This window comes from Anser anser (assembly GCF_964211835.1).
Source record: "Anser anser genome assembly, chromosome: W".
NCBI classification, from domain to species: domain Eukaryota; kingdom Metazoa; phylum Chordata; class Aves; order Anseriformes; family Anatidae; genus Anser; species Anser anser.
The window spans coordinates 16,738,157-16,760,199 of record NC_139731.1 but is presented as its reverse complement, the minus strand read 5'-3'; the positions used below and the strand labels follow the sequence as shown (position 1 = coordinate 16,760,199).

General features: G+C 39.9%; 1 protein-coding gene and 1 long non-coding RNA gene across 12 annotated transcripts in view; one reads left to right on the top strand and one right to left on the bottom strand.

The window, feature by feature from the left end:
- The window catches only part of LOC310888584 (alpha-protein kinase 2-like), an 88,965-nt gene that overhangs the window by 50,234 nt on the left and 16,688 nt on the right, over positions 1-22,043 (top strand). For 7 of the 10 annotated variants that reach the window (XM_083815401.1, XM_083815400.1, XM_083815389.1 and 4 more), the window contains one exon: positions 10,256-10,489. The exons of the other annotated variants lie outside the window; for them this stretch is intronic. The gene's annotated coding sequence lies outside the window, so the exon portion shown is untranslated. The remainder of the gene's footprint in view (positions 1-10,255; positions 10,490-22,043) is intronic. 10 annotated transcript variants of the gene reach the window in all.
- On the bottom strand, positions 1,618-14,884 carry LOC310888589. 2 transcript variants are annotated; one of them, XR_014575952.1, is made up of 3 exons: positions 14,266-14,884; positions 5,632-5,832; positions 1,618-1,846 (listed from the first exon to the last, which is right to left on the bottom strand). It is a non-coding gene; the product is annotated as an uncharacterized lncRNA (long non-coding RNA). The 2 variants fall into 2 exon arrangements; XR_014575953.1 differs by lacking the exon at positions 14,266-14,884 and having other exon boundaries at positions 5,632-6,549.

The following is a 22,043-nucleotide window of genomic DNA, read 5'->3' as shown; positions in this document are numbered from 1 at the left end:
CTGCTGACAAGATCACCCTAATTAAATTAGGCTACAAAGGAATTTTTTTACACATTTTTATACGTTCTGGAGTATATATTTTTATTTAAAAAAGTAAATATTAACATCCTTGAAATACCTAGAAATGTACTGGACAAAACACTAAATAATACTCTGTATGGAAGAGCTCAGGAGATACTGTCCATCTCTTAGTTCCTATGATTTAAATCACAAGAAACTTGACTTTTAAATTACCCTTGTTTCTTCATTTTTATCCTACAATCTTCCTTCTCCCTGTAGGCCGTAAGCTTTATATTCTTCCTTATGCAAGAGTGTTCCTGCACTGGTTAGTCCGGAGGCCACAGGATTACTCTCCATTCAGATATCTTTTATTGCTCTATCAGGTACCTGCAGGTTTCCAGAACAGATGGAAACAAAAGAAAAGGGAGAATACAAAGAGCAGTTAGGATATATATAAGGGGTAGGAAAACTGCTCTTTGTTCCTCTGTGAAAACCAGAGGTTGTTATTATCGTTTGAGGTGCTGAGAATTCTTTTTACAAAAATCTGGACTAGAACTGAATTTTACTATACAATATTGTAGTTATTCTGATAGTTTTCAGCAGTATGCATATGCTACTGACTGTTGCACAGCAATAACTCATGGAAGAAAACGAGGTTTAGAGAATAAAATTAACTTACTGAGCATGTTCTGTTGGGAAAAACTGTAATGAAATTGGTTGCAAATGGAAACACTGTATAATATATGAAGGATAAATATATCTTCCAACAGCACTCTACACATCACTGAAATACAGCCATAGGAAGCTTCCTATTCATTATGTATGCCTGGTTATTTAACAATCAAAATTTGGAACATGATGATGAACCATGAACATGCTGAATTACAGTTACCACTCTCTTTGCAAATCAGAAAACAATATTCTGTGAGCCTAAATCTTGGATTATTCAATGGAATTTAGGCCCCCTGTTACATTGTTTGTTCCTGGCTTTCATTAATCCCTTTGAAAGTTCCCACAGTCGATTCTTACTCTTCACAATAGTTTTCAGGAGAACTTCTATGAGGAGATTGTGTCCCTTCCCAAAAGAGCAGGTTCAGAACATAAAATGGTGGACTTGAGCATAGTGCTGAAATTGTACATGCAGTTGTGATATGGAAGGGAACAAAGCTGCAAGCATTTGAAACATGAATAAATGTTGTTTCCAGTTAGATGTAATAGCTTTTTATCAAATTTTTGAAAGGTATTCTGTTTGAAAAGTGTTACAAGCATCTCGGCCAATTAATGTTTGAAACCTGTATGTTTTAATTGGGTGCCAAAATAAGAGCCAGGGTTTGACTACATCAGGTAATTGGCTTCAGTACTCTATTGTCATGGTCAATCCAACAGGAAAATGAAAATCCCAAGCCAGCCTTGTTTTTCAGAGGTAGAGTAATTACAGCTGCATCGACTGCAATGAAATCCACTTTCCCAACACTGGTGTTATGATTCCTTCAGAATTCTATGATTCTGTGATTCAGATGATTCTTGTGCGTTTTACAGTGCAAATCTGGAAATGCACATAGAGTTACGTATTTCCCATGTATTATTGTGGGTTTACTTGTAAAAGGAGTCATCCTGGCAAGTAGAAAGCTTATTTATTCCACAGCACAGTAGAATGTATTGCTACAGTTCATATACTTTTCTGAATTGATGTCCGATCTACCAGTAGCTATTTAGTGTGATAATGGCGTTTGATAGATTGGACACAAACACCATTGTCACACTCCACAGCTCTCCTAGTAGATAGTTAGTTCATGGAAGAAGTAATATGCACACATGCAGACTTCAGCATGGAGACTTCAAAGATCTGCAAAACACAGAGAAAAGACCATCAGTATGCATACCTAATGTGTGGCACATCAGGGTTCTCACCAAGGAAGCGGGAGATAGGATTCAGCATTTTTGTCTCAGCTAGCTGTGGACATCTGAAAGCTAAGTAGCTTTGAATGTGCCTTTATAGGCAAAGGAAATGGACAGGCACTTTTAGAAAGTCAGCAGCGCTGTCCTAAGAGACAAATTTATGGAGAGAGGGATGAAGCATTCTCTGCAAGGACTTTCACCTTTCTCTTATTGATGGAGATAACTCAGAATAAGTGCCTGACTTCTATAGATATATGTTAGATCACAGTCATGATGCTAAAGACTATATTTGTTTTCCATATACTTTATGATAGCGTTTTAGAACCAGCTTACTTAGACAGCAAGTTGGTCTTCTCCTCCAACTGTTTCATTCAGTGCAAGTTCTTCTGTGACACTTCACATCCAACAGTGAATTAAGCGGTGTAACTAAGGTACACGATTATTGTTTCTTCTTCACGGTTGTGTTTGTTGTTTGACAAGACAGAGTACATTTCTGTGTTTAACCTGCAAGTCTAGTAACTTTTCTGCACATCCTCAGTAAGTATTAAAAAAAAAAAAAAAGAAAACAAAACTGTAAAAGATTCTATTCGTGAGGAGTGGTCTAAGAGCATTCAAAAAGTTACTGAGTATCACCTTATGCACAGTGATTTCTTAAACCATGGGTATTCAGTTGGATGTTATGATCACATCTGAATACTGCAAAGCAGCAGAGAAAATAGAGAAGAAGGAACCCAGAGAAGGGAGGACATTAGAATTAGAAACCAGAGCTTAGGTATCCTGTGCAGATAGAAGGTAGCTTTGTGAAAATGCAAGCCAGCTAGTGAACGTTCGTTAATAGCAATAACAAAATAAATTACTAATTGATAACAGTAATGAAGCCTACTAACTTAAAGAAAAAGGAGAACTACAGAGTGTAAGTCCTGTATTCCTCTAGAATTGTATTAAAAAAAAATCTTTCAGGGAGAGCAGAGTACATTAAATATTAATTTTCAGTTTTTCAAGAATTTGGTAAGATTTCATATGTGCTTAGTTCAGCAGTGGTTTCTTGTGGCTACAGAAAGCTTGAACTTTCTAACTCAGAAAAGAATGCTGTATGGACTGGTTAGAAGCACCCTTCTGACATGTTCCTGAGAGGGGAAGGAGTTGTCTTTTTGTGCTGGGAGAAGAGAACAGAACATATTAGTATAATGCTTTTAAAACATCCATCTAATTTTTTATGCTTAATTAAATGCATTCACATTTTTATGTATTTTATGTATTTGGGAGTATTTGCTGCCCATATATAAGAAAGCTACACCTTCTTATAGTCTTCTGGATCTGATAGCATTTTATCAATAGAAAATGTTAAGCATCATTCAATAGGTAGACTTCTCAGATCCTCAGAACTCCTCCCATGGGTTTAGCCTTTCTGTCAATCTCATTTTTTTTAATCTGTCCTAATTCACTCCCCTGATGATGTGTCATTCTCACACAGTAACAGCCTTAGCACCTCTGCTTTATTCCCAGTCTGCTGTCAGCAGTCCCATCGTACATTCCAGCTGAGAAACAAAAGGGAGAGGCATAAATCTCTATCATCAGCTGTTTGTAAAATATAAATGTTTGACAGAACTGAGGCATATCAGCTGAGTGTGGTACAGCTGTGGAGGGAAATCACAGTTCTGTACTTGTTCAGACCAAGTGGTCATTACTTTAAGTATCAGCTTTAAGGAGAGGCATTCCCTAGCTTGAATCAGGGCGTGCTGCAATTTGTGAGAAGCAGAGGTCTGTGTGCCCCAAAATAAGAGACTGTGTATGGGCAACTGCCACTAGGTCAGCTGAAGCACTGGAGGTAGAGGGAGTAGGACATGGCTCTCTGCAGGAAAAGCTCCAGCACAGAAATCTGCTCTCCAGGTGACACACAGATTGAGGGCTACTGCAGAAACAGCAGCCCTGGCTTGAGAAGGTGGAATGAACTGCAACAGAAAATGTTTAAGGATAAGGGCCTAGGGCTTCCAAATATTGATTTTTATACGTAGATCATCAGGTAGGGAAATCCAGCTCACTGTAGTCCACAGCAATCTAAAGTTACAGTGTCAGCAGAGGGGAGACACTAACTCACAAACTAGCTGACTGCCTACATATATTGAATAAAACTGAACCACCAGAATACTTTGCACAGTGTAACAAAAGTACTTTTTGCAATCCCTACCTTTTGGTGCAAGTTTATCTCTTTTATGGAAACTTTTTTGTAAATGTCATGTAGTTCAACTTGTATTGATCAGTTGGTGCAGACTCATTGGAGCTCTGAACCAGTAAAACTACTGATTTACAAGTACATGTAATCAAACCTCAGAGTAAGTGTGACTTGGCAGCCTGAGCTGAGTTCTGAGTGGCCCTTGGCTGGTAAATAGCAGAGAAATGAACTGTCACTAGCTGCTTACCATGTCAGATTGTTTTGTGTTTTGAACATGATATTACAAATGCTCTGTCATTCCCACCTTTGTCAAAGAAGCAAGCCTATAAATGCTTGGGCAGGGCTGAAACTTTTCCAAATGCTTTATATCTTTGACTGACTTTGTGTTTTGAGTCTGCATGTGCTGTGGGGAAATGCATACGCAGAGTGGTTGGGCAGATTTGCAGATCCACAGACAGGTCAGGCCACTGTGAAATCACAGCTATGAAGGAGTCACCTCCAAAAGAAGGAAAGGGTATGCAGCACATCCTGTGCATCAAAATGGCAGTGAGTTTTTTGAATTAATGACAGGACACACAGTCACATCCAGAACACATTATGTCTAGTCAGGATGTGGCTTGCTGAGGTCCAGAGACTATTTTTAATAAATGTGTCTATGCTTTAGCTGGTGATAATTAGAAATCAATGCCAAATAGACACAAGTACTATACATTGCTTTATAACTCATCATGATATTAGTGGTTTCCCCCTTTACCTTTCCCCATACACATTTTACTTAGCATTATATCTGCATGAGAGAAGAAAGGTTAACCAAGATCCTACTCTAAGTTCGCTAAGGTAAAGTTGGACGGTCACTGGCATATACAGTGTCAAGAGCTGCAGCAGGGCACTGGCAGATGTGCCTTTATGCTTTCTTGTGAAATGTTTATGTCAGTAGATAGCCAGACAATTACAAGCAGGCAGTTTTATAGTTCCACAACTACATGGAAGCTGCCAGCAATTCAACAGGAGTATTTCCATGAACAAAAGGTAATGAAAGAAAGAAATGGCCACCAGCTTTTAGTACTGCAACTCAAAACAACAGATTAGTACAGGGAGGAAACAGAAAATAATCAGCACAGAAAAAGAAAAATCTACTTTTTGCTTTTCTTCTACTAATTGTTCATATAAAGAATATTACTAGAATGTTCCAGTTGAGAAGATCATGGTGAAGAACAAAAGAATTTTTCGAGAAGTATCTGAATATGGATCACAAAAATTGTCCTTTTTATATATTCAGACTTGGAAGCATTCCTGTAACCCTGGTGAAGCCTAGGCATGCTTACAACCAACTTTATTTTTTCCTAAAGCTACCTAATCTCTTTAATAGGAAGTGCAGGCTGAGATCACTATGTACAAGACATTAAATCCTGTTAAGTTACACAAGCCACGGGCATTTGCAGACATTTTGATACGCCGAAGTGCTTATTATTCAAAACTCATTTATGCTATTTAATTTTTGTTAGTACATGTTAGCATTTCCTTTTCTTTATGTGAAGCAAGCACAGGAAAGCACTTACCATCTCACACGACTAGCAAATGATCCCATGGTGTGTCGTTAGGATGTGTCAGAACTGAAATTCTGTTGTATGACATTTTGATGACTATCACTGTATTCGGACCGTTGGAGATCTTGGTTTTCTTTTACGAGTCACAGCAGTGGTCAGCTGTTGAAAGCCTCTGTTTCCAGTGGTCACCTTTGCCTTGCCCTTTATGGGATCCTGAGGTTTTAAAGTAAACAATTCATTCTCTTTCTGATAAGACATATTAAAATATTGATCTGGGGGTGGGAGATGGCCCTCACTGCACAGAGCCAGAGTCACCTTCAGTCAAACAGATTGAAGAACAGGGGAAAAAAATCCTTGACAGCTCCATTTTCTCTCCCTTCAGAGATGACATATGTGGGTAGGGAAAAATACATTTTTTTTTTCAGCTGCCTATTCTGCTTAACCCCAAGATGAAGTGTTTACTAGGTTTTCATATTAATGGCTTACTTGTAGCAAGAGTGAATTCATCAGTTCTTTAGATCACAGCTCTAATCTTAACATTCACTGCTGGACCTTACCAATCTATTTATTTATTTATTGTGATTTACTGCCTTTTTGTGCAGGAATTTTCGTAACTCTGCAAGAGTCCATTACATTTTTAATTAGTGTCATTTTCCAACTCACCTATGAGATTGGGGAAAAGTCTGACTTCAGTTAAGCCTATCTGAACACTAATGGCAAAAATGCTGCCTAATCATAGTGTAGTTCCAGTCTCAGATACACTAATAACATAATAATGGCAGCAGACATGAATAAAAGAGAAAGGTGCGTAACTGTGCTTTTTGTGCAATAAAGGAGCTATATTTAGAGCAGTCATATCACTGCATTTATAGTGCAATAATAGGTTTTTTTTTGCCTTTTGAAAAACTGCAGAATCATTATTAGGGATATAATGACACATTTTTCTAAACATAGTTGTAAAAGCAATGTCACTGTGCCATTTCCAGTTTTGTTAAAGATTTTAATTAACACAAAGCACAAATGATTAATGCTAACAGGTGCCATTTAGTAGGGAAGTGGAGAATGAAATGAGACAGGAAAGGAAAAAGGCACATGCCTGAGTGTTGGCTTTAATACTCTGTGCTGTATGATAGAGTATTGAAGAAAGTTACTGAAATTAAGAATTTTGTAAGAACACAATCCTAGTCACTTACTTGTAGGTTAAAAGCACCTGTAGTCTGTGCTGCTTAACTTCAGGTGTTCTATGAGAAAGGAAAACCATGGCTACCTGCCAAGCTCAGCTGGCTGTGCAGCTACTTGCATGCACTGATATCATCTCATTTTTTATCCTTAAAAAGACATGAACTTGAAGTCCCTGTGATTAGAGCTTTTTGATGGTGCTCTCAGCCTTTGTGTTACCTTCTGCCTTTGGCCTGTTCAGGAAACGTGGTGATGCAGGGACTGCTTTTCATTTGGTGCTGATAGTGCTTGTTTTCAGTGAGAAGTGTCTCAGCTGGGACATGTACGTGCACACAGCATAAAGAAGATGGAATTAATAGTAGAAGCAGCAGCATTAGTAGTAGGTCATAGTCTGCTTATAGTACTAGAACAAGTCTAGGGAAAAAACTTACTGAAAAATTACCTGTACAATTATACCAGAGTTCTGGGTGCAAACAACACGTGCTGTTCTGAAAATATGGAGGTACATCTACAGCAGGTATCTGGCAATAAACTTATTAATAAAAAGAGGACAAAGCATCTCAAAAATAAAAAAAATCATCCTGATCTTCAAAAATAATGGAGAAAAACTAAAATGCGCTACGTTTCTGTGCACAAAAGAAACACCACTTACTCAGTGTTTTGGGGGATATGTTTCTGAATAAAAGCTCTTTTCTTCAAAATGGCAATCTGCAGTTGTAAATGAAATACATGTGAAGCCACAGGTGAGAGTCTGAAACAGCATTGCAACATTCATTACTGTTGCAGACTGGTTTTGGTCCAATTCTGTGAAATTAAATGCCAAATTATTTGGAAATTCTGGAAAAAAAAGAAAAAAAAAGAACTGGTTTGTTTAAATGTCAGTACAGGTGACACAAGGACAAATAATGCAATACCCACTGCACATTCATCCAAGAGGCAAATTCTTCTCTTGAAAAAACGTACGTATGACCCCAAGCAAAATTATCTAACTTTGAAGTTCTAACTAACTTTGAAGTTGGCACTGCTCAGAGCAGAGGAGTGCTCCCTGTGACCTCCAAAGGTCCTTTCCAACCTAAAGAATTCTGTGATTGTCTGACTCCATTTTATGTGCACTGCTCCTGTTAACTAAGGTGTACAAACACTGAAATTTGGCCCATGGAAGAGTTCTTTCCTATCATTTTTCTTATATGTAACATGGAGGATATAAAGTGTGAAATAGATATCTGAGGAATGAAGCATTTTCTGTGTGGAAAGAATGAACGAACAACTGCAAAATTGTGGGAATGATAATTTACCACAGAAGTAAAAACAGGACTTTCCATTCTGGGAAGTTTTTCACAATGGGATGAAGGAGATGGGCAACTGGACCCTCAGTTGAGATTCTGGTCTGAAAAATGTGATTCTGTAAGATGTAGAGATTTAAAGGGAAATTACTGAGGCACCAGTCCAAGGAGACTCCCATCCTGCAGTCCTGTGAAATAGACATTTAAACACTTTCTTTTACTTCGTTTACTTAGATTACCAGCCTCAGAACTTAACTGTTGTACTAATGGCCATTCACATATGAGAACTTGAGCTATACCTTTATGGCTTTACTCAGCCTCTATCTTTAATGAGCTTACAGTGAATGCTTTTAGAATTAAACTGATCTGGGGTTGGCTGTTTTATCTATGGAAAATTTTACAATCCCCCAGCTGTGGGCTTTCAGACTAATCTTGGTCAAAGTTTTAGGCCACATTTTATGGAAAAAACTGACACGTATCTAATGATGTATATGAATTTGTCCCTTTGCTATGACATAGTAATTTCTGTAAAGCTATGCTGATTTTTGTCAGTTTAGGGTATGACAATTACATTTGTGAGAGGAAATTGCTACAGGAATTACTGGGCTGGAAGTGGGCAAAATTAGTATTTGTTTGTCTTTTTATTACAAATTCCTACAATATTCCAGAGGCAACAACCTTCATGAATATTAAAGGAAGCACATTTTCCTGGCACTAATACTACAATATAATAGGCAAAGGTAAGGTGTATATAGCACTAGGACAACTTAGATCACAGCAGTGAAAATTTTGTGACCCTTGTTAGTCAACGGCTAGGGGTTAAAGATTACCTATGCTGGTCATTCTGACTACTAGATAGGGAAAGATTAACTTAAAGCATTATGAAGTAGAGCAAAGGTATTTAACCTGGAAAACATGATCTCTCCTGATTACTTCTGGGGCTCAGTAAACGAAATTGATTTGAGTTTCCCAATCATCAAACTCATTACATCAGTTCTAGATCATCCTGGCATTCCTCACAACAGTTCGCCATCTGACAGATCAGACACAAAGAATTCAGGTTGAGGATTATCTTCAGATTAAATAAAATGGTACAAAGTCCAACTAACAATGTGCCATCCATGAAATTTATGTGTTCCCCCAGCAAAACAGCTGTGGATAGAATTTAAGTAATTTGTTGTAAGCAGATGGATAACACAGGAAACCTGTGTTCATTTACCTAACCCTAGGGGCAACTCCTCACCCACCAAGAAGACTACTCCCTCAGAAAACATTGTTACTTTCTCCTTAGCTTTAAGTCTTTTGCTGAGGTCAGCGATACTGCTTCCACTAGTTTGAGAAATTGATTACCAATCAATTAATTACCAATCAGACAATCAGATATTATCAGAGACACAGAACTTCATTTTTCCTGCCAACCACTTCTGCAACCTATGCATTTCAGGCAAAGCATTAGCCCTATAAATCATGAATCACAGCAGATCAAATTATTTAGTAATGGATGTTTACAAAGAATGTGAGATAAGTTTTTTGTAACCTCTCTTCCTTCCTAGATGCTACCAGGAGGTCTGTAGACCTCCCCCTCTACATACAGCCAGCTGTAAGCACTGAGTGGTAATGGCTCTACAATTGCCATGCCCCTACATTGTTCAAACTGTTACTCTGAATTTGAGTCAGTGAGTATCAGTTCACTATGCTGCTGTATGATTTATTTTGGTCTGCCAGTTATTAAACACATAAAACTTAGTAGAACAAGTGGCTCTGTGATCAGAGAGATTTGTACCAACACTTCTCTCTTGCCACAATTTCAACTCTTCCCGTACTGTGGTAGATACTGACGTGTTACACACATGGGGTGCAGAAAGCGTGATCTTTGAACAGTAGGCATGGGCTAATCATTTCAAGACTAGAGCTCTAAATCATTTTGGAGTCTGAACCCCAGTAGTGTTATTATCTTCAGAATTTGCCATGATAAGTCAAATCTTTGCTCAGTAGTGGCCAATGCCACCTACCTCAGAAAAGAGAAGAAAACAAAACAAAACAAGTTAGCACTTGTTCCACAGAGGAAAAGGCCTTAACATCTTACTAACTTTTGCTCATGTGTGTTCAGTGTCAGTGTATCTGTGTGATACTTTTACACCCAGCAGAGAAATGATTCAGAATTTTACCTGCAGGCTTTACCCCCCACTCTCACGCCTGAGAGGGAAAATAGCGTGGGTGGGACCCTCGGAGGCAGCAGAACCTTCCGGAAGGCGCCCTCCCGCCACAGGGCCTGCGGCTGGAGGGAGGTCAGCGGCTGCGGTCTGCAGGGAGGAGATGCACGTTTTCTCCCTATGTTTTCTGCTCCCTTCGGAGCCATCTCACTGCAGCTGTCTTTGGCCTGCTTGGACCTGCTTGCAGAGGACATGGTGAGTGTCGGTGGCCTGCGAGGCAGAGGTCTGTAGCCTCGTGGGGCTGTGGCCTGCCGGCCCGGCCAGCTGAACCCAGAATGTCCCTTTCTGGAAGGATAGGTCTGACCACCCATGGGAGGGAAAAGCAACCCACGGGTGAATTCAGCTACGGTTGTCTGCACCAGAGCAGGTAATGAAAATGTTGTAGAGAGTAGGAGTAGGCTGGAAAGGGTGCCTGGCACCTTTTGCTTGCTATAATCGGTTCTGATTAATCATTGCTTTAACTTTTCTGTGTGTGGTGGAGTTAATTCTGGATATGGGTAGTCACAATGTGCTTTGCCTCTGTCTCCCACTGTACTTCAGGTGAAGCATTTCAGGTAGTACAGCTCAGCATAGGCTTTGGCATGCTTTTTATTATTTTTGTCTTTTGATAAAATTGTAGACTCAGAAATTGGTTGAAAAATCATGACACTGTTTTCATAATTCTGTGTTGAAAATTTAATCCATCCTTCTGCTACCAGTTTGAACTTGTTCTGGACAAATTGTGACTGGAAAAAGAACTCCCTAGAATTGACCTATATACCAGGAGTGCATTGAGCCAAGAAGTAGCTAAGTTAAGGGTACTTAAATGGAGCTTAGCAGGGCTTTTTCCCCTCTTCGTTATTCCTCTACATCTGTTATAAGAAGCAACAATAATGTGGCCGTAATATCAGTGTTTTGGAGACAAAAAGCGGGGACAAAATCAAAAAATGTTAGTTGTTATCTCATATGACATTGTAGACGTTTCACTTGCCAAATGTAATCTTTACATAGATCTCACGTTTAGTCTTCTCAGGTAGTAGTGTTCCTGAGTTGACTAACTCACTGTCCTAAGCAGCACGAAGTTGAATTTCATGTGGCTGTTCTAGTCCTGGATGCCATAGCTCTGCTGAACTGAGATACTTGTCACAAAACCTTGATTTCAAGGCCACAGAAAAAGAATCTGCTGTTTCTTTTTCTAGTCTGTCTGAGTAGTCATGTTTCTGTCAACAAAGAATGTGTGTAGGGGAAGGGTATAGGCATCTTGAGCACAGCTGTCCCTATTTGCTCAGATTAATGCAGGTGGCTAGAGTCAGGCATCATAATTTCTCTTTATGTGTTGAAGGACATTTCTACAGGGAAAAGAGAACAAGGACTAAAGCAGGGAGAAAAAGCAGCTGCTTCTGTGAAAAGAGATCTTTCTCTCTTTCAAACAGAAAATATTGATATATTGGTAACTGGAGAATGCTATGGAAGGGATATTGTTTCAGGAAGCAGAAGCTGGTTTTCAGTTTGAAGCCTGAATGGCGTCCTTTAACTTGGCCAGTGAGATCTATGCAGTTTGCGTGTTGCGGATAACTTTGCACATAGAAACAACAGGTGAGTAAAACATGGATCTTGAGCTCAAATTTTAATGAAGTGTTAGCAATTCTGGGCAACTTTGAGAACTGCAACATCAATTAACAAAAACATTGGAAGAGGAATTGTTAATGTTCTGGCTGCAGAAGCAGGCTTTAGGAGTTATACTATTGTTGAGACAAAGAGAAGATGAGTAATTCTTCAGTAAAAGCGGGTGCGATGGTGGCTCGGGAACCTTTCTAGAGACTTTTGAATCCTTGGATTCAAAGCGGATAGGTCTTCAGAACAGTCTCTGTTAAATTGTAGAAGCTTACCTATGCACTGGGTATTAAATTTACTGGATAGTAATGGCACTAGAATTATTGCAACTGCTCATCTGGACTGACTTGGCTGGAGTAAGTTTCCAATTGACAATTAATGACAATTAAAGCAGGAAAGTTTTGGTCTTACACCTGTGGGTGTAATGTGGTCACTCTGAGGTGTTAATATTCAGCAATTAAAACTGCAGGAGTTATTGTTCCCTTGGCATATATCAGATTTTACTTTTTTTTTTTTTTTAATGGAATGCGTATCTGTAGATGGTAGAAAATCAGCTGGATTTGAAGTAAATCACCAGTAAACTTATGTCTGCCCTGCCTCCCCCAGTCTCTATGCCTGGGAATTGACCTAAAATTTCTGAGGGTGGAAAAATAAGGAGGTTTGTGGTTAACAGAATGAGAGGTGATCTTATGTTCAGATGGCCTGGGTAGGTGTGATAACCTGGGTCTATGCCGCATGTGCGGTTTCTGTGTTGTGTATTGGAGGAAGGTTTTCTGGGCAAGACTGTTCAGGACAGAGTAACACAAACTTTTTCATATCGGCTCCTGGAAATCTCTGCATTTGCAGTCTACTAACTGAGCAGTGTGGCACAGAGTTCCCAAAAACACTTGTCTGAGGTGTAATTCCAAAATCAATGTTGATCAATGAGGCTTAGGTATTCATGTCGCAGCAATGTGTTGGGTAAAGTGCTTGAATTCCAAAAGTGAAGCTACATCATTTCCAAAGACATATATGAATGAAATGCTGGAAAACTTTCTTAGGGGAAACTGATCTGTCCCAGGTTTAGCAAGGGCAGATTCCACCGGTATCAGGTTCCCAAGAAATGATGACTCTTTCCTACCCCATAGACCATGCTTAACTAATGTTCGCCTCAGGGGCTTGTTACCCTGCAACAGATGGTAGCACACGTAAATGCGTTTTGGTATCTTACAGAAATCTGGTGTAGCATACCATAACTTTGGAGTCTAAGAAACAACCTTTTTAAAAGTTGTTTTTTAATATTGAACGTTAACAGGCATGCTTTTGATGGTGTTTGAGAACATCCTATCCTGTACCTTGCCAGGAAATGTTTGCCTTGAAAAAGGAAACATACAGTATTGTGGTCCTTCCTTGTGTATATTCATATACTCTGTTGGCCTGTGTGCAAATGTAGGCTTGTTTTTGAGAGGAAGAACTCAGTGTAAAATGGGAAGAGTTATACAGCATTGTGCTCAGAATGCATTTAAAAGGCAAATGAATTTGAAACATCTTCATTTTTTCTGTGCTTCTCTCCTTACTATTTCATTGCTTTGGTATTACTGTTAGAAAAGGAAATGAATTTGACCAGCAAATTAGTTCCTAAAACCCCAATGTGGGGGAGTGGGGAGGAAAATTTCAAGTTCAGTTTGCAACAGATGGCTAGTTGAAATATTTATATCTTGAAACAAAAATATTTTTATTTGGAAATGCAACTGAGATGTTTCAGTAATTTTTTTTGAAACAGGATTAGCCTGTAATATTGCATATAGGGACTATACTTCATAGCCCCCATAATGCAATATGACATTCCCCTTTTGGAGAATCACTGATAACTTGTTGTTTCTCAGAAAAAAAACACACATATCTAAGCTACAATTTTTTTTAAGTCATGCAAACTTATTGAAATATATGTTTAGTCTCAGAGGAGTTGTCTGGAGCTGAAGAAGTTTGAATTTTCTGGCCTTTATTTTTAAAAGCTTAAAGTTTCTACTGGCAATAAAATAAAACATCACTTTCCACGTTCGTTGTTTTTCTGTTGTATTGGAAATCAATTCAACATGTTCAATTGCTGTTTCGGTAATATAAGTAGATTAAACTCTTTTCCTATGTAGAAGATAGGCTTGAGTTTATATAAAGACCAAGTAAAAATTAGTTATTTTCTTGCTGAAGTGAAGGGTCTTAAACTATGCAATTTGTAGTCATTTCAACACTTTCCTTTCTTGGCTTATTCAGGGATTCAGAAATTATATATATATATATATATAGTGTATATATATAATTTTTTTTAACCTGTAAGCAGAATATATTCTTAACTTTTTATTTGCAGGATAAATTCTGTATGAAATGAAATTGCAACTCACCTGGTGTTCCTAGAATACTCTTCAAAACCTGTTTTTCTTCTGAGGAAATTTATTATGACTGGAAGAAAACAAAACAAAACAAAAAAACCCACCACATATGCAAAGCTTAGTCTTTATCCCCAGTGGAGAGTGGGTTATTTTCTCCTGACTTTAGCTGATGTTTTTCCAGCTTACTTTCAAACCATATCCTACTGCAGCTATCTTTGAAACTGCGTGCTGAGTATGGCAGTGTACAAAGGTGGCATTTGTATCCACTCTGCCAAAACGACAGGCTCTATGTGCTGCTCTGGGGTCAGAATAGACCTTTTCTGTGGAGTTTGTTAAAGATTACTCAGTCTGAAATGTATCAAGAGCAAGTCTTCTCTTTGATTTGATCGTTACTGTGGGTATTATTTCTCCAGGACTTGTCAGCTCTGGTCTGCTGTTTACGCTTGTGATAGGACTTAATTTTTCATGGTGGCATTTGGCAATGTCTGTTTGCTAGAAAAATTATTGCAGCTTCAACACCTGCGAGTAGTTTCAGTCGCTAGGAGTGTGCTCTCCTGTTACAGCTGTTAGGCTGCTCAGTTTTGTGAGCACAGTGCTGTTCCTGGAGTGAAAGAGCTTGTAACTGCAGTGCTCCGACTCTCTCGGCAGACTGACAGCATGCTAAATTGAGGTATGCTTTACTAAGACACGGTCACTGATGCAGGGAGAAACATGTATTTTAATGTCGTGAAATATGCCTTCTGGTGGGGAAAATGTGCATGCGTTTCCAGTGTCACTGGTGAATTAAGCTACGATATTCTTATTGATAGCTTATTTGAGCCATTTCACGTACATGAACTTGAGAACGTTAAATATTAATCATTCTTATCAGCCCTCTGTAAGCAGTAAGTCAGAGCCCTGTTTTAACTTCAGGTAAATGAACAAACGAACTGGGGCGAATCGTGAAACTAAGTGATATATGTAGCAAGATTCAGTTTGTTTCACAACTCCTAAATGCTGGTGGAACATAAAGTTCCATTTTAATTTAGGATTGGTGAGTAACTCAGCCAGACACAAGTAAAAGGTGTGTGCGCAAGCTACGTTGATTGTGTATTATAATATATATTAAGTGAAAGTAAGGGAAAAAATGGGATGGATTGTGTGTTAATGTGATCTCGAGAATACAAGCTGTGTCCAGAACTGCACTGAAAAATCTGAGCAGGATTAGTTATCTGTCTTCTAACTGTGTCCGATTTCTTCCTAAAGAAGCAATGAGAAAATAACCTTGCCCTATCAGCTTATAAGACTACTGAAGAGTAGCTGCAACAGTAAGATCCTAAGATCTTGGTTTAATTCAGGTAGCGAGGGATGACAGGAGGTCTTTGGTAACCTCCTGCTCAAAGCAGGGTTAGCTGTAGGGTCAGACTAAGCTGGTCAGGGCTTTGTCCAGTTGGGTCTTGAAATCCTCCCCAGGTAGAGACTGCACAACTCAGCTTGACCAGATGCGATCTGGTGGATCTGCTGTGCAAGTTCCAGGTACCGAGCAAGGTAACAGCAGCTGAAACAGCTGCTCTTTGGCCTGAAGCTTCCCACGGGAAATCTGTGACACAGCTGCCTGTTTTTGGACCTACACACAGAATATAAGTTTTTTCTTTCAAATGTTTGTATGCCAAAACATTTCAGAGGTGCTGCGTTGTTGGAACAGCAACCTACTGAAATCAGGGGAGCTTCCTACGGAGTGGGGCAGGTGCAGAGAGCTCTCTTCTGGAAGTCTGCAGGAAGTCACGGCCGGTGGCTGAAGGGGCTGGGTGAGCAGCACGTGCGCGTGCTCTTCCACAGGCCTATCGCTTTGGGGCCGGCAGCACTGGCCGATGCGTTCTCACTCGGAGGGTGGTGAGGCACTGGAACAGGCTGCCCAGGGAGGTTTGGATGCCCCATCCCTGGAGGCATTCAAGGCCAGGCTGGATGGGGCTCTGGGCAGCCTGCTCTAGTGGTTGGCAACCCTGCCCAGAGCAGGGGGGTTGAAACTAGGTGATCTTTAAGGTCCTTTTCAACCCAGGCCATGCTATGATTCTGCTGCTTGCTGATTGAATGGAAACAACATCTGAAGCGCTGCATGGAACAGTGAAAATGAGAGTTTCTTCCATATGGATTTTATAGTTCCAGTAAAAGACAAACAAGAACTTGATGAGGGAGCACAAGGAAACAGTGGGAGCTTCATTCTTTAAATTTGCTAGTAGCTAATCTGCCCTAGTATGTTGTGGGGTTTTAGTGTTTTGTTTTTTTCTTTTTTCCTTCTCTCTGTGTGTGGTTGTTGGTGGTGGCTTTTTTGTTTGCTTGTTTTTGGGGCAGCTCATGCTGCTGGATCGGGGACCTGTGCGGGGAGCTGCAGGCAGTCGACGTGGCCTCGGTTGTGACAGGCACTGGTGAACGTTCGGGGGAAAGCCCTGGGGTAGCGCTTCTGGCAGAGTTCCTGCTGGCTGCCGTGGGGCCAGAATTTCACCCGCTGCATAGAATCACAGGTTTGGGCTGGAAGGGACCTTCAAGAAGAGGAGGGCAGGGATGCTTCCCACCAGACCAGGTGGCTCGAAGCCTGTCTGAACAGTTCCAGGGATGGGACACCTGTTCTGCCACAATTTTCTGCCACAACAGACAGTTATTTTATGGTTTAAAGGATTTTACTGGGAAGTGTGAAGGTGAGAGACTCTCTCTGTTAGAAGGAGCATGTGGTTACAGTATCTATTGGTGTCCACAGGTTCCTGGGAACTGCCTGAAGCACCTCAATCCCACACAGAGAGGTTTTTTCAAATACAGTTTTTCCTGAAGCACATCATTTGGCAAAATACTTTGGCTCAAGTGGAAATTTCAAACCTAAACAAGTTTCTACTTCATTTCTAACTGCATTTTTATTTAATTCTTGAAAGCTGACATGAACGTTGTGATTTGAATTAAAATGAAAAATGTTGCTTTTCAAGTGTTATTTAGAAGTACTATACTTTTGTTTTTATTTCATTGGCATGAAGGTGTGTTTTTGTTTAAGTCCAGCTTTCGGATATGGTTGTGAACACGAGGGGAACAGAGAATATTGAGCACAGACCAGTGAAAGGTGCTATGTTTTGTTTGAGTTCTCTAGTCCAGCACCTATTGATAGAACGCTAATTGGAAAGGATGAGTATTGGATTATGTCCTTAGTTTTTAATGAAAATTGGTATTTGTTTCTTTATTTCAGCTATTTTTAAGAACAAATTTTTCCATGTGTTTCATACATAACCCTTATAACAAGTTCATTTGGTTGGCCTATTAAAACCAGTGATGTGACAATTCAGATTTCAAGACTTGAGGGTGGGCGTTGGTTTATTTATTTTTTATTTATAATCTTGCTAGCTATAGCTCTGGAGAAATCATCACTTGGGTGATGGTGCCCTAACTCAGGTTAGAGCAAAAGATTATCAGAGAAACATAGATTTGCTGATTCTTTCTTTCACAACCTAATAACCTGATTCTTCTCTTTTGTTACATAAACACCATTGTATGCTTTATGAATGCTCAGAATACTTGGAGATAAAATATTCTCATCTTTCACTTGATCTACTTCAAATCTATGAGTCTTGGTGCCTGACTTGCTGATTATTGAGCTAAACTTTTTTTTTTGGTGGTGTTGTTGTTTATTAATAGCTTTTGGGAACACAAAAGAGATGTAAATTGCATTGAAATGGTTTCTGAGCAATATACTTATAGGCAAGAGTGTTTCTTTAGCCATAACAGCTGCTTAGTACTTGCTGTCCCCACCTCAGTTGCTGTAATAAGCTGAAACCTCGAAGTGGGATGATACACATGGAAGTCAAGGTAGCCCCGTGTCTGCTTGAACTTCTGCTGAGAGATTGCCCTTGTCCAGGTATGTTAAGTGTGTAAGAAACGCCAGCATATTAAGAATCCATTTTCTGGGTATTGTATTCTTGCACATGCCAAGCAGCACCTGATTTCATGATTATCCCAACAAAGCTGGTGGGGTTCCTGAGGATCTTTTAGTGGAAAAATCAGAGCTGTGATTTTGGATTTCATTGATCGTGCTGATTACTTACTTGTTTCTAGTCAATCTAAAACTGTAACAGCGGGGGGAAGGCGATCCACTTTGCTTTTAGGAACGTGTGTACCTAGTCTGAGATGTCTGACAGTATAATAAATTGCAGAAGTTTGGCGGTGAGGGATAAACTGATGCTGGGAAGGAGTTGGAATGCTTTCTGCTCTTGTAAAGAAAAAAACCATGCAACTCAAATCTAAAGGATGCCCTGGCACATACGGAAGGGAAACTTGCTTGATACATTTTTTTTTTTTTTGATTTGCAAGACGTTTAACAAACTTTTAGAAAACTGAGGCTGACATGAGATGAAGGGGAAAGTCTTCATATAACAAAATGTCAACCTATCGGAGAGGAAACAAAATGGGGAGTGGAGACAGTTGTTGTCAGTTCAGTCTCTGGAGTTCCTCAAAGGTACACAGGAAGCTTTCAGTAGATTCTAGGATATCATTGCAGGATGCAACAGGATTTTACTGATTCCCGGTTTGAGGTTCTTGGGTGTTTTTAGCCTCACCAATAGAAATCAGTAACCAGGACAAACAAGCTACTCAGCGGATGACCAGGTGGGCTGACTGACTGGTCATTGGACTCCTGTCCTTCACTGTATGGACAGATTGGCTCAAACAAAGATATTTAAACAGATGCCTATGGCACAGATAAGAGGTGGTATGGATATATGTGTGCGTATATGCACTGGCCTTAGAAGGAAAAAAAAAAAAAAAGGCATTTTTTTCTTACCGAGCATCCGACATGAAAACATGACGACAGTTACTTTAGCAGAATAATTTGAAGTTTCTGTGACAGCCAAATGAGTCTTAGTTTTCTCTGTTAAATGTCACTCATGCTGATGTTGTTGCTAGATATTGTTTGTCACTCATGCTGATGTTGTTGCTAGATATTGTTAAGATTTAAAGTGCTCTGGATTTTCTAAGGTAACTCTCATTTGTGCTTGCAGTAGGCATAAAGACCTCTGACTTGCTCTGAATACTGTATTTGCTTTCCTTCTAAGTGCAGCTTGATGTGAACTGCTGCTTATTCTAGCAATCCTGCTAGTTCTTTTTTTTTTTTTTTTTTTAAGGCTCCTTATGTAGCCTCATTTCTTTTTCTGGGAGACAGATGTGTGGATCTGTACCAGAAACACTTGTGTATGAGTCGCTGTAGATTGAACTAGCACTGGATACAAAATGTAAGAAACTGTCACTTCCTCAACTGCAGTGAATATATCACAAATACCCTCTGAAGTGCTCTTAATTGCTTCCACATATTCTTTTTCTTTCCAGTGAGGTTAGATGTTTGTGATAGACTTTGTCTTGGTACTGTGAACAAAGGGGGCAGGAGCAGGCATGCAGTGTCTTCAGACTTCCGACGTGGGCTAAAAGAAGCTCAGGAGTGGTTGTGGCGCTGTTTCTTCATCTCTTCCTTTTCTTGTAGAGCCAAGTGAGAGCTGTGTAAGTGTAAGGTAATATTAAGAAAACGCATTTTTGGAATGAAGTTGGAGGGAATGTTCCCATCAGTATTGCTCAGAGCAAAGTCTGGCTCTGTGCTTACAACTGCAGGGGATGGAAAGTCAAGTTTTTATCACCAGAAGTACGAAAATACTAAGCTACGTTTGCTGATGCTGTTGGAAGACTGTTTTTGCCACATAACAAATTTTCTCTTTCTGGGGTTCTTATCAGTTGTTCTTTATGCCAGTACACTGCCAAGCTGTAGCTAGCAGCAGCTACTGCACAGCACCTCTGCGCCTCTTGTAGTGCATGTTCTGGTGCAGTGGAACTGCCTGCATAGAGATTGAAAATGCAAGAGAGCACTTGTCAAATCCAGGTCTCTGAGGAACGCTTTGATTTGTGTTAGGCCACTTCCCTGTAATGGTGCAGTACCTGCCTCTTTCATGGACTAATCCTCACCAAATACTGGGTGACTGGCAAACTCTTCTCGTTGCTCTTTAGGGATGGTACAGTTGTTACAGATCAAAGGCAGAAAGGAGCAAAAGGAAGATGTTTCCCAACTCACCGTCAAGTAGTCAAGTCTGTTATAAAAGAGGAAAAAAAACTTTATTTAGGCTGCATGCATTTTTTTTAAACGTAGAGGCACAGTTGAGAAATACAGTCTGAGATGTGTATGTTGTAACAAGTCGTTGAGATAACGAAATGTTACCGTGATTTCTATTTAAATCATTATTAAATAATCACAGTGAACTATCTGCATGTTTGAGTAGGAATCAGAGCTGTTTAAAACTTGGTAATATTCTTAACAGCTGTTTTTCACAGAAATAAAGCACTGGGACATAAGAAGTGATTGAGATGGTAGAAGACAGAAAGGGTTGTTAGTGGTCAGAACAGGTAACACTCAGCTCTGCTCCAGATGGACTGCAGAGGAAGGAGATCGCTAGGTTAGCACCAACTATTAATCCCTAGCTGCTTCAGAGTGTTTTTTTCATTTTTCTTTGTGTAAAGAAACCCTTAAAACCTAAGGGTATGTTCTGCATTAGCATACCGAAATAGTGAGAAGTACAGCAGAGAAGCATCTGTCCACTGCATGCAACTGATATTTGCCAGGTATTGATCTAGTGTCCAGCACTGTTATTCTTTAACTTTAGCCCAAGGTTCAAAGTTTTGTCTTTTGTTTAAAAACTGATTTCAAAGGGAGGTCGTGTCCTCTAGCTAATCCAGACGTGATAGAAGTCTGTGGAATAGAAATAGAGTTTACTGCAACCTGGAGGAAAGCTCAGAAGCCTGTACAGAACCCCTTATGGCACTGAGATGTGTACGCATCCACCCACACTGCAGTACATAGTGAGCCTGAAAAAGTGACAAAATGTGGCAAGTAATTAGTCCAAATTAGCAGAAAAGCAGAAGCCCCAGGTTTTTCCCACCTGTTTGTGCACATGCACAGCAAAAATGGAATTGTGGTTATAACTGCTGCAGTTGTATCTGTACTAGCTTCGTCTGCAAGTCTAGATAGTACAATACTGCTGGAAACCGGAGTACAACTGTTATGGTTGTATCTGGGCTATGTGCAACGTTACTGTGTCTTGCTGACGCTGGGTTGCTTGCACTAGCTTGAGGCAGTGGTTATTGCCCACATTCCTGTATAAATGGGCATTACAGCTGAATTTCTCGTAACTCAGAGTGAGTGCGTTCAGCACTCCATGAGGTCAAGCTCACTGTATTCAGGTTCAAAGGAGATTTTCAAATTTATCACGTTCAAGCTGGGCGAGGATTAGATTTAAAATTGCATGGTTAACCTGATTGTTCTTTGTTAATATATATCCTTGCCACTTGATATTCACAGTCTTATTTTAGGGATCTAACTCAGAAACCAGTTTTGATTTCCACAAAGCCAGTGGCAGTGCAGATGCTCCTCTGCAGGCTGGTTAAGGGCAACTGGGTTGCAGAGCAGCTGTTGAGAGGAGCCTTCTCCTGCACTGTGCTTAGGAAAACCAGGTATGTTTGTCACTTACAGCCACTGTGTGTTACCCAGTAATTTCTTTGCAAGGTCCTCAGCTTACTGTTTGGTTGTAAAGTAGTCTATCAAGGCACAACATTGAATGTCCTGCAAATCTAACACAGGTCTGTCTCCCGTTCAGGTCTTGTAACTCATGGAGCGAGAATACTGCATACCCCAATGGATCTGGACTTAGCTAGTGGAAAATCCAGCTGCTAGAAAGGTGGCCCTCATCTTCCTCTTTGCTTTCATAGTGCAACTTGCTGGAAATCATAGATGTTTGAACCAG